Raw genomic sequence first — 12048 nt, forward strand, 5'->3', positions numbered from 1 at the left:
CCATTGCAGTCCCCATTAGTTGTAGGTACATTTCCTTGTTGAAGCTGAAGTAGTTGTGTGTGAGGATGTATTCTATCAGTTTGGTAATTACATCAGAGCTGTATTTCTGATCCAGGGGAGATGTAGTAAGGAAATGCAGGCATGCCTCAATACCATCATTGTGGGGGATGTTGCTGTAAAGGGATTCTACATCCATTGTAACTAGCAGTGTGTTGGATCGTAGTTGGTTGATGTTATTAAGATTATTGAGAAAATCTGTGGTATCTTGTATGAAGCTGTTGGTTCTTCTGACTAAAGGTTTGAGGATATTCTCCACTAAGCCTGATATTTGTTCCGTGAGTGTATCCATACCTGTTATAATAGGTCTGCCGGGGTTTCCTGGTTTGTGGATTTTGGGAAGCATGTAGAAGATCCCAACTCCTGGGTTGTCAGGTATTAGTTGCTTCAATTGTGGTTGCAGGTGGTTAGGGAATGTTTGAATGAGATTCATGAGTTGCGTTGTATATTCCTGCGTTGGATCATGCGTGAGTTTCTTGTAGTAGGTGTTGTCTGTGAGTTGTCTATGTGTATATATATAGTTGCATGATGAAGCCACTGTACAAATGAATCTGTGAAGGGTGGGTTTCGGGCCAGGGTGGCTTAACCCCTTAATTACCTTTGCGGTTATTATCCGATAAGGTGATTAAGGGTTAATTGATATCTGAATTTAATTGCACTGTATTGGCTATGTATTGGCTATGTATTTTGTGGGCAACGGAGGACAAGGATTTTGCTAGCGACGGGGGCTTCTTATTGATGAGGTCAGTAGTACTTTATTTATTTTACTATGCAAAGTTAATGTGCTTAATAATGGGCAAATCATCTATTATCCCAATCTGGAAAATAGTTATTTGGCACATTATTGTACTGTAGGTGTTGGGGGGGGGGGGGAGGAGATTGATGTATTGAATGTATAGGTCAGGTTTATTTATTTTACATTCAGGGTTTGTTCCTTTCGGTTCTGCGCGAGACCTCTGGAGACCACCTGCGGTATCCTCGGGTATCTCATGGGTATCAGGCTGGTGGGTCCACGGGGGACACCTGCGGGGAAGAACCGGTGGCCCCACATCTGTGTGGGCACTGTGGAGCCGTATTCTGCGGGAGGAACAGGTGACCTCACATCTGTGGGGGCACCACGGACCCGTAGTGTGCGGAGAAGAACCGGTGGCCCCACATCTGTGAGGGCACCGCGGACCCGTAGTGCCCCCCGTGGGTACCCAGGCCCCCATGGGAACCACCCGGAGGCCCGCAGACACCTGTGGGTCTTACCCGGGGCTCCCAGACAGCCGCGGGCCTACCGTGGGGACCCAATTGTGGCCCACGGTGACCCGCGGAGAACACCTGGTGGGCCATGGCACCTGGCGGGACCCACCAACAGGCCTCCAGAAACTGTATGAAACAAGTTGCTGGTAACCTGTAGGTCTGTCAGGTGACCCGTCAGGCCCACCGGGGACTCGCGTTGGCCCGGGGTATGAACCCTGTACATAAAAGGATAAATCATGTATTTATGGGGGGGCACAGGGGGTGGGTTATGTATTTAATAAATAGAATGATGTTTATTGTGGGGCAGTGTATTGTTTTTATTGTGGGTACTGGGGGTGGGGGGAGGGGGTATTGGCCCCAAGGGTATGTGGGTAGGCCTCCCGGCTGGGTAGTGGGTGAGGGTGGTTAGGCCTCACGGGGTGGGGGTTAGTTGGGGAGGGTATGTAGGCCTCCCAAGTGGTGGGTGAGGGTGGGTTAACCCCTTAATGACTGTAGCAGTTAAAAACCGCTATGGCGATTAAGGGGTTAGGGGACATTGGCTGTTTTTATTCTTGTTTCTGTTTTTCAGCAGCAGAAGGGGCATGGACGGTGATGAAGATGAGGATGGCCTTCATCGTGGCAGCCGGACAAGGGTGAGTGCAATATGTATTTAATGTATTTATTGTTCTTTATGTATTTAAAATGGGCACATTCACTATTATCCATTTGTATATAATAGTAGTTGTGCCTATTACTGTATTGTATGTGTTATGGGGGGGGGGTCATGTATATATGTGTTTTGACATTAATTGGGGGGGGCACATAATTGGTACTGCAGGCCTGCGGGTAACACCCGAGGGCCCCCGCCGGCATATAGTATCATTGATGTGCATATGTGTATGTTAGGGGGGTATAGCGGTTGTTGGGGTAATATATATATATATATATATATTGTTTTATTTAGTGTGGGGCTGTTGTGTGTGTATTTTTTTTATTGTGGGTAGCGGGTGTGGGTGAAGGGGGTATTTGGCCCCAACGGTGGTTTGTTTAGGGCTTGCGGGTGGGTAGCGGGAGGGCTTAACCCCTTCATGGCGTGAAACGGGCGAAGTGCCTTTCCTCCGCTTACTGCATGATCCCCTAGCTTATTAGCCAAAGTCTGTGCTCTTTTAAACACGATGTTAGGTCCTGTAGATACAAATGGTTTCAACACAGGATCCAATGAGAGAACACTCCAATGTTTTTTAAGTATGGACCTTATAGATTCTGCCTGTACACTATAAGGGTAATGAATGATGGACACTCATCAGACCTGGCCACCCTAGGGGCCCGCCTGAGTAGGGAACATCTATTCATAATTTTCACTTCTTGAATCGATCTGTCCAAGATATTATGGGCATAGCCCCTTCTCCTAAAACGTGTATATAATTCTCTGGACTGATTCTCATAATCCTCCTCATTAGAACAGTTCGGACGCGCCCTCATGAATTTGCCTTTGGGTATCCCCCTGAACAGGGCCTTAGGGTTACATCTGCTGGCTCTCAAAAAAGTATTCGGAGAATTTGTTTTTCGAAATTAGGTTGTTTGAATGTGCAGTGAAGTGTCTATATATAAACACAAGTCAAGGTAACATATATGGTGTAAATGGTAATTGGACGTGAATACAAAATTAAAGGAATTGTGATTAAGTGATTCAATAATCAGTAGAAGTGTAGAAATATCACCCTCCCAAATAAACAGCAGGTCATCAATGTAACGTCTGTAAAATAAAATGTGTTCCCTGAATTTGTTCAAATCTCCAAACACGTGGAACGACTCCCACCATCCCATGAATAGATTAGCATAGAATGGGGCAAAGCTGGTCCCCATAGCCATTCCACGTGTTTGTAGATAATGAACCCATCAAACATAAAGAAATTGTGAGTAAGAAGAAAGTTAATGGATGGCAAAATAAATGTGATGTGCACTGGTGCTAAATTAGACCGCGTGAGGAAGAAGCAAGCTGATATGGTTTACTAACGACTCTCCACTAATAAAATTAAGCATATCTGGCAGCTTTGGAAGTGAATCTACTGCCCAAACATATTTAGAAGCTGGCAATTTGAACTGCAGTGTACCACATTTTTAATACAGCTTGAAAAACAACATTTTGTGGTTGTTTCCAGGGAGAATAATCTTATATTAAGCCACAACAATTATGGATGTGATGATGAACAAGACAGGGAAGATGATCCATAATTCTTGACCCATAAAATAGGATAGAATCCCTGACCCAATAATAGTGATGATGTAAAGAATCATCCACATTATTTATTATTTTCTTATCATTATATTTGTAACAATTAATCACATATATGAATGCTTATTATATTTAATACATATATTGTAAATGGCAAACATTTGAATAGGAAGGAAATAGCAGCGCCATAGTCATGATTTTAATATTTTTTCATTACAATCATTTTACAAAATAATCTAAACTAGCAGATTTAAAGCAAAAAACAGCTGTAACCTCTAAAAAATGTATCACAATTCATTGAATTGAATGTAAAAACATTTATTTTAAATGTTTCTGCTACAGTATATTATATACGTTTTCATTAGATTTAGAAAACTGAAAGCTTTCTAATGAAAAAATATAAATTCGTAATCTGTGTCACAACATATTTCAGAATTATATTAAAAGACATGGCTGCGAGTTACAAACAATTAAATATTCTAAGGTCTATTGAAATCATTACATTTTTAAATAATTACTCACATAAATAATATATGTATATATTATTATACACATGTTATCCAAGGACATGTTACTTTCACAAGGTTGGAAAGAGTACTTAAAGGCTTTTAGTTTCACAACATAAAGAGATACAACCTTGGGATTAATTTGAAAATCACATTCAGAAAATCACAACATATTGTATTTATTGTTCCTGAATTTAATACTTTTTTTTTTTTTTTTAACATTATAGACAAATACATGCAACCTCAATTAAAGTTAAAACTAGTAATGTTAGTGGAACATGTACAGTACAGTAGGAAATTATATATTTATTTCTGTTCACATAACCCTGTTAGTGCCCCTCTCCCCCTCACCCCTTTACTACAGATGTATTAAGAATGACTGTTTTCCGTGCCACTCAAAACCAAGTGTAAATTCACAGCATTTATTTGATACTGTGCTGCGGCTGAAAAATGTAGTTCAGCGCTAGCCATAGTAATCTGCAGTAATGATGGTCATGACTAGTATACATCTGCATTGCCCCAAAGCGGATGCCTGGTGGGCTCCCTAAGAGCTGCTCCCCTCTGCAAAGGACCAGCGTGCTAAGTGTTAATATTTGCCTTTACTTTGTGGAATGTCAACCCCACCCTCTGGAATATTAATGAGACAAGAGGAAACAAAGAACTTTTTATTTGCAGCTGCATTTAATCTGAACCCCTTCAGTGTACATCTGTGTCACCCAAAAGGTGGTATGGCTGATGGGTCTCCACAAGAGCTGCTCCCCTCTGCACAGGACCAGTATGCTAGGGGGTTAACATTTGCTTGTACTATGTGGAACGTCAATCCCACCCACTGGAATGTTAATAAGCTAAGAGGACACAAAGAATTTTGTATTCATAGTTGCAATTAATTTGAACACCTTCAGTGTATATCTGCATCGCCCCAAAGGCGGACAGCATTTTGCGCAGCTAAAGGGTGTGAGCCGTTTTCTGCAGCTCGGTGATATTTGGTGATGTTAAAGCTTCTACATTTCAATCTGAAACTCACCTGCCCTTTTATCCCCTGTACCCAATTATCCAACTCTATCTCTCCATGAAATGTCTGTGAAATGACTGTATAACCTCTGTTATTTTAATGTAACCGTGTATTGTTATAACTCTGTGCCCGGGACATACTTGAAAACGAGAGGAAACTCTCAATGTATTACATCCTGGTAAAAAATTTTTTACAAATAAATATAAATAAAGGAAATAGTGCACTAGTGTGTAAACTTAACAACACAACTAACTAATAGTATACAAAAAAGTGCTTTACCTAAAAATGTACCTGTGAGGTGATACTGTAGTGCCTAATGCACTAGTGTGCAAACTATGATCCTATCATGATGCCTGTTATCACTCAATGGGGCCTATTCTATAAGCATTCATAAACCACTTATCAAGGCCTTTTCACCCAAAATGCCTTCTGCTATTCTGTAAGCATCGATAAGTGGGCGATAAAGGGAATAAATCGCCCATTTTTTCAGCCATCCAAAACAGATGGCCGGTTGAGCGGTGATAACCCACTTATTGGCAGGTTCTGAAACTCGTGCACTTCTAGTAGCCTTGATTTGTTTATTGAGGCTATTCACGACTCTAGAATAGTGAGTTTCTCCCCAAATCCTCACACCAGGAAAGTTAGCATGAGGCTGAGGAGAACCTGCTTAGAAGGCAGAAGGCAGCAAGAGAGGACTTTAAAAAAATGCATTTTTCCTGCATCGGATTGATGCCGGGAGTCTCCAGAGCTGGAACCCCTTAATGTCAGCACAGGAAACCCCCGCCATGAATCTCATGCAATAAAAATGCATTTACAGGCAACTTCACTACCATAGTGTAATGGGTGCTCACCACAAACAGGACGGGACCGCAGGGCTGAGGTGGGGATGTTAGAGAACACTCACCAACAACCAGTCAACCACGTCCGGATAGTCGTGTAGCTGGGTCAGGGTAGGAGAGGTCAGAATAGCCGTGATACTCGTCGTGGTCTAGTATAGGAGAAGTCGGATGGTCTTTGTGCTTAGCGGGGGTCCAGGAGTAGAGAGGTCAGAATGGTCATTGTGCGTAGCCGAGGCCCAGGGGTCAGAGAAGGTAGAGGTCTGGGTACAAGCTGAGGTCAGAGGTAAACAAAGACAAGGCAAAATGCAAAGCAAGAGTAGGAGGCTTGAGGCAAGCATACTAAACAAAAAAAATGGGTTTATGCTCAGCCAATTTGTCACAGGGCTGGCTGAGCATATAAGGAGCAGGGAGCCAATGGGAAATCTCCTCCAAGCTGTGAGTCATGCATAATTATAGGTAGGCTGTGTGGAAAGAAAGGCCCGTGTTGTGGGCTTGAAGGTGTCACCGGTTAGTGTGATAGGTATCAAAAGCCTGGTTGGCATCTTGGGAGGAGAAGTAGCTAATGTTCCAGTGTGATCCTCTCGGTTCTTGCTGGGGACTTGGCATTTCCTGATTTCTTGGAACAAGCAGTTACCTGGTGTCCAGTATTACCACAATAAAGACAGAGTCCAGCATTTTGTCTGCACTGTTTCTCACTGGGCGACAGCTTGTTGCCTCCAAGCTGCATGGGTTCTTCCAGGTCCGAAAGCGGAGCGTCCAGGGCCTCTGTGTAGTGGATGCAGAGGGACTGCATACCTTGCTTGCGTAAATTTCTCTCTGCCCCTCTTTCCTGTAATCTTAAGTCAACTCGGATTCATAGGCCAATGAGCTCCTCCAGTTCCATGGGGCGTTCCTTTGCAGTAAGTTCGTCTTTAAGGTTCTCGGATAGATCTAGCAAGAATGCTGCTGTCAATGCCTCATCGTTCGAGCCGGTTTCAGCGGTTATGGTCCGAAATTGTACTGCGTACTGGGCCACGGGACGACTGCCTAGGGAAATATGAAAGAGAGATGAGGCAGCGGTTACATTGCATTTGGGCATGTCGAATAATCTGCAAAACTCCTTGGTGAAGTGGTCTATGTTGCACGTGAGGTCGGGCCTTTGTTCCCAGATGGGTGAAGCCCACACAGGCATCATCAACCAGCAGGAATATGATATAGGATCACTGGGATAGAAAATGTGATGGCATCAATTCAAACTGAATAGAACACTGGTTATGAAACCCACTTTTAGCCTGGTCATTCAGACCTTGTTCTGTAAGTAGAAGTTGCTCCATTCGCCGAATATTCTGGTCAAGCTGTTTCTCTATTTGGTTAAACATGTCAGAGTGCATGTGCAGGATTCAAACTACCTCAGCAGGGTCCATGCTTGTGGGGCTGAGCATACTGTAATGGGTGCTCACAACAAACAGGACGGGACTGCAGGGCTGAGGTAGGAATGTTAGAGAACACCAACCAACAACCGTGCAACCACATCTTTATTGCAGAGTTGTAGTCGTGTAGCTGGGTCAGGGTAGGAGAGGTCAGAATAGTCGTGCTACTCGCCATGGTCTAGAATAGGAGAAGTCGGATGGTCATTGTGCACAGCCGAGTCCAGGAGAGAGAGGTCAGAATGGTCGTTGTGCGTAGTCGAGGTCCAGGGGTCAGAGAGGGTAGAGGTCTGGGTACAAGCTGAGGTCAGAGGTAAACAAAGACAAGGCTGAATGCAAAGCAAGAGTAGGAGGCTTGAAGAAGAGGAGAGGCTGGCCTGCCACAAACTGCTCAATAAGCAGTTGCAGGTGATTGGCTAAATATATTCCTCTTCTAGGTATATAATCTCCTAGCAAGGTCCCCTTATTCCACTTCACTTACATGTGAGTATCTGTACTGGTATATACCAGTTTTTAATTGCACTAGGTTATACAAGCATATGCTTTGATATTTTAACCCCTTCTGGGCTTATTTCACATAACACTAGTATGCATTTAGCGTAGGGACCTGCTAAAGAGACTTACCTTGACGTGGTTAGCAGGCTTGGCATTATTTGATCAAAGGATGTATACCAAAAGTCTCCTTTTTTCTTATAGGTATTTACACCATACATATATATATATATATTCCCCATTGATTGCTATCCCTATGGGAGAAGCGCAGGGATTCACTTTCTGTTTTGCACATTTGTATGGCCATTTCCTTCACTAGCTGCATGCTCTTTACATGGAGAAGCGCAGTGAATATATTTGTTTTACATTATTTGTTGGGCCGATTTTAATCCTTTGCAGCACGCTCCTAGAGGGCAACACTACTATGGTGTAATTGAATATATTTAGCCAATCACCTGCAACTGCTTATTGAGCAGTTTGTGGCAGGCCAGCCCCTCCTCTTCTAGGTATATAATCTCCTAGCAAGGTCCCCTTATTCCACTTCACTTACATGTGAGTATCTGTACTGGTATATACCAGTTTTTAATTGCACTCGGTTATACAAGCATATGCTTTGATATTTTAACCCCTTCTGGGCTTATTTCACATAACACTAGTATGCATTTAGCGTAGGGACCTGCTAAAGAGACTTACCTTGACGTGGTTAGCAGGCTTGGCATTATTTGATCAAAGGATGTATACCAAAAGTCTCCTTTTTTCTTATATGTATTTACTCCATACATATATATATATATATATATATATATATATTCCCCATTGATTGCTATCCCTATGGGAGAAGCGCAGGGATTCACTTTCTGTTTTGCTCATTTGATAATAAGTAGTTTATTGCACAGTATGATCATACTCATTCAAAAGTCTACAAAACTCTCTCTGCCTGGGAGTGTCCAGGCAGCCTCTTTATACATTTTATTTCCTTTGTCCAAAATGTGTTACTAGGCAGATTATACTAACCACTCCTTAATTCTTAAACCAATCATCTTACAGCTCATTAAACCTGGTTAGAACTGGCCTCAAAACAGCCACGAATAGGTTCCTTGGTACTCACTATCACAAGAATTTGGGCGTTACTTTAGTCACAGTCGTAAATCTACTTAGAAACGAAACTCTCCCATCTACACACCACATACACATTCTTACTCACAAACTGGATACTAGAGACATAACTGACTTTACAAAATGGAAATTGAACATCGCTTTCAATCCTTCTCCAGAGAACCCCCCCCCCCCAAGTCCATTTCAGTAATTTATCAACAGTATCTTCATTTCAGCAATATTATTTCGGCAGGTGTCACCCAAAGCGTCATGGAACACGTCATTGGGGCGTGACCGAGGTCCAATCCTCACAGCTGACATCTTAGGCAATGAAGGTGTTAACTACCAGTGCCATGTTTTTTTGTGGGTAGTGGGGTGGGTGATAGTGGTATTTGGCCCTTGGTTGGTGTTTAGGCATTACTGGTGATAAAGAAAGAAGAAGGTGACAGAAGATCAATGAAAGAAGATTTTTTTACCTAATGCTCTTCTTCAAGGAAAATGGAGACGGATTGTGGGGTATGACGTCGCGGGTCGAAAGCTTGCAGATACTCCGGGTTTCGTAGTTTGAAGACTTCTATAGCTAAGTCAAATAAAATATTGAATGTATGTAAATGTCTTTTTTCAGGTTTTTTATTGTATTTATTTTTATGTTTGTGTTTGCCCATTGACTGCTAATGTATTAATCTTTGCCCCTTTAGTGTATAGATAAATACATTGTGTAGTAATGGGGAATAGGGGGGGAAGGATAGAAAGCTCTAGCTACTGTCTGTGGTTAGGTATTGAAGGAAATTTATTAACCTCTTGTTGGTTTCTCTGACAAACCGATTCAAACTGGGCCACATTCAGTATTGATTATGTTGGTCTAGCAAGAAAAGTACCAAATATATCACACCATCTATATACTGTCAGAGAACCACATATTAATCAGATGTGGTTGAAAGCAGTGTGATTCACACTTTATTTACGTGACACACTCCAGATCCTTTCATCTATCATATACACACCACACTGAGGCACCCTACCCTATACATAATATACTGCAATAATTAAAATCCTCTCTCTTGTTTTGATTTTATTGCATATGGTGCCAGTCACACTATATTCCTTCAAACACTACCTTCATTAGTCTATGACTCAGACTCAGAGACAAATAGTTTAATACGTGTTTTAATTGTGTTGAGTGTTTATGTGTTTCACTTATTTTACCCACAGACACTAATAAAGGTTACCTACTTACTTTTTAATTACTTGTATCAATTATGTTATGAGTGCTTGTTCAAAAGGGGTACTCTTACTTGTCTAGGCAAGTCTCTTTGTACAATAGATAAATACATTGACAGGCAATGCATTTTTTGGCAAATGCTTGTTTTCAATTGGTTATTTTTTCTATTTCTATTTAATGTTAGGATTAAATTGTTTGGAATTTGGATGGCTTGTTTTTAGTACATTTTAGGATTGTTAGAGTTTTAAATTAATTAATTGTGTTGTTGGCTAGTTGTTTTATTTATTTAATTGATTTGTTGGCTGGTTGTTTTAGATATTTAATTGATTGGTTGGCTTGTGGTTTTATTTATTTAATTGATTTGTTGGCTAGTGCTTTTATTTTTTGAATAGTTTGCTTGGATAAGTTTTTATTTAATTGTATTGTTATGTTTTGGAATAACATAATTTAAATTATTTTGCTATTTTGGGGATAGATACATTTTAGTGATGTGTGCTATTAGGATATTTAATTATTTTAGTGTTGGGGTGTTTAGGTACTTGTGCTTTTATTCTTGTGTATTTTTGGCCTTCATGATTTGTAATATGTTGTCCATTGAGTGCTATAGTGTCTTATCATGCCCATATTATATGGGCATGAGGAACCACTGTGCAAATAAATGGGTAGAGGGTGGTTATAGTGGGCCTGGGGTGGGTGATAAGCTTCCCGGGAGGGTAGCGGGGGAGGGTGGGTTAACTCCTAATTACTATAGTGGTAATTAGTCGCTAAGTTGATTAAGGGGTTAGGGGCTATTTATTGTATTTTTTATTATACTCTTGCTTGCAACGGAGGACATGGACCTGCAGTATGCTGATGAGGATACCCTTCATGATGGCAGGGGTAAGTAGAAAGTTTTATTTACTTTATTTATGCTGGCTGGCTAATGTTTGATTTTATAATGGGCAAATGAGCTAATATCCATATCTGGATTATAGCTATTTTGTCCATTACTGTATAGTAGGTGTTGTGGGTGGTTGTTGGGGTTAGAGGAGGTGGGTAGTAGGGCTGCTGTGTTTATTTTTGTTTCTTGGGGGTAGAGGGATTGGGTAAAGTGGATTGTAGCCCCAATGGTGGGTGTTTAGGCCTTCCGGGTGGGTAGCGGCACTGATTAACCCCTTCATTACCATTGTGGTTCCCACCGCAATGGTAGTGAAGGGTTTAACTCCTACCACAATTTTCCAGGCAGGCCTAAGAAACCACAGTGGGATACTACCCCCTTCATCTACCCCTCAAGCCCAAGAAAGAGGCTATTGAGGTTTAAACCCTTCATTGTCTTAGCGGCTAGCCGCTAAGGTAATGAAGCTGTTTTAATATATATTGTAATACTAGTGTAGATGAGCAGGGGGTCTTCGGAGCAGAACCGTGTTGTTTTGAGGTCCGGGGACCCCTGCTTCCCAATATACAGGCCCCGTAATGGGGTGCCTGTATCTCCTATGCATTTTATTCCCACGGTTACGTGACGTGAGACATTTAAATGCATAGGAGATACTGGCACCCCAAAACAGGGCCTGTACCTCTGGAAGCAGGGGTTCCCGGACCTGAAATCAAAGCGGTTCTGCTCCGGAGAAACCCCACTGATCTACACTAGTATTAAAATGTATATTAAAATATTGTGATCACTGGCGAGATATGCGCAGGGAGAGGTGGCTCTCTCTGTGCAGCTCTCTCTGCAGCTGAAAGAGATCGCCGGGTAAGACCTTATGAGAGAGGCGATCATCACTTCGCCGGCTGCTCGCCCATTTTGGGAGTTTTGCTATCACAGGTAATTGAGGCTTTCTGAATACCGTGATAGCAATGCTCAAAAAACTGGTGGCGTAACTGGCACAGCGATTTATGTTTTGAAGGCGTATGGAACAGGCCCCAATGTGTCATGTGTTATATACACCAATTAGTGATAGGTGAATGGTGATTCCTTGAGTA

Source organism: Ascaphus truei, chromosome 2 (genome assembly GCF_040206685.1).
Source record: "Ascaphus truei isolate aAscTru1 chromosome 2, aAscTru1.hap1, whole genome shotgun sequence".
In the NCBI taxonomy this organism is placed as follows: domain Eukaryota; kingdom Metazoa; phylum Chordata; class Amphibia; order Anura; family Ascaphidae; genus Ascaphus; species Ascaphus truei.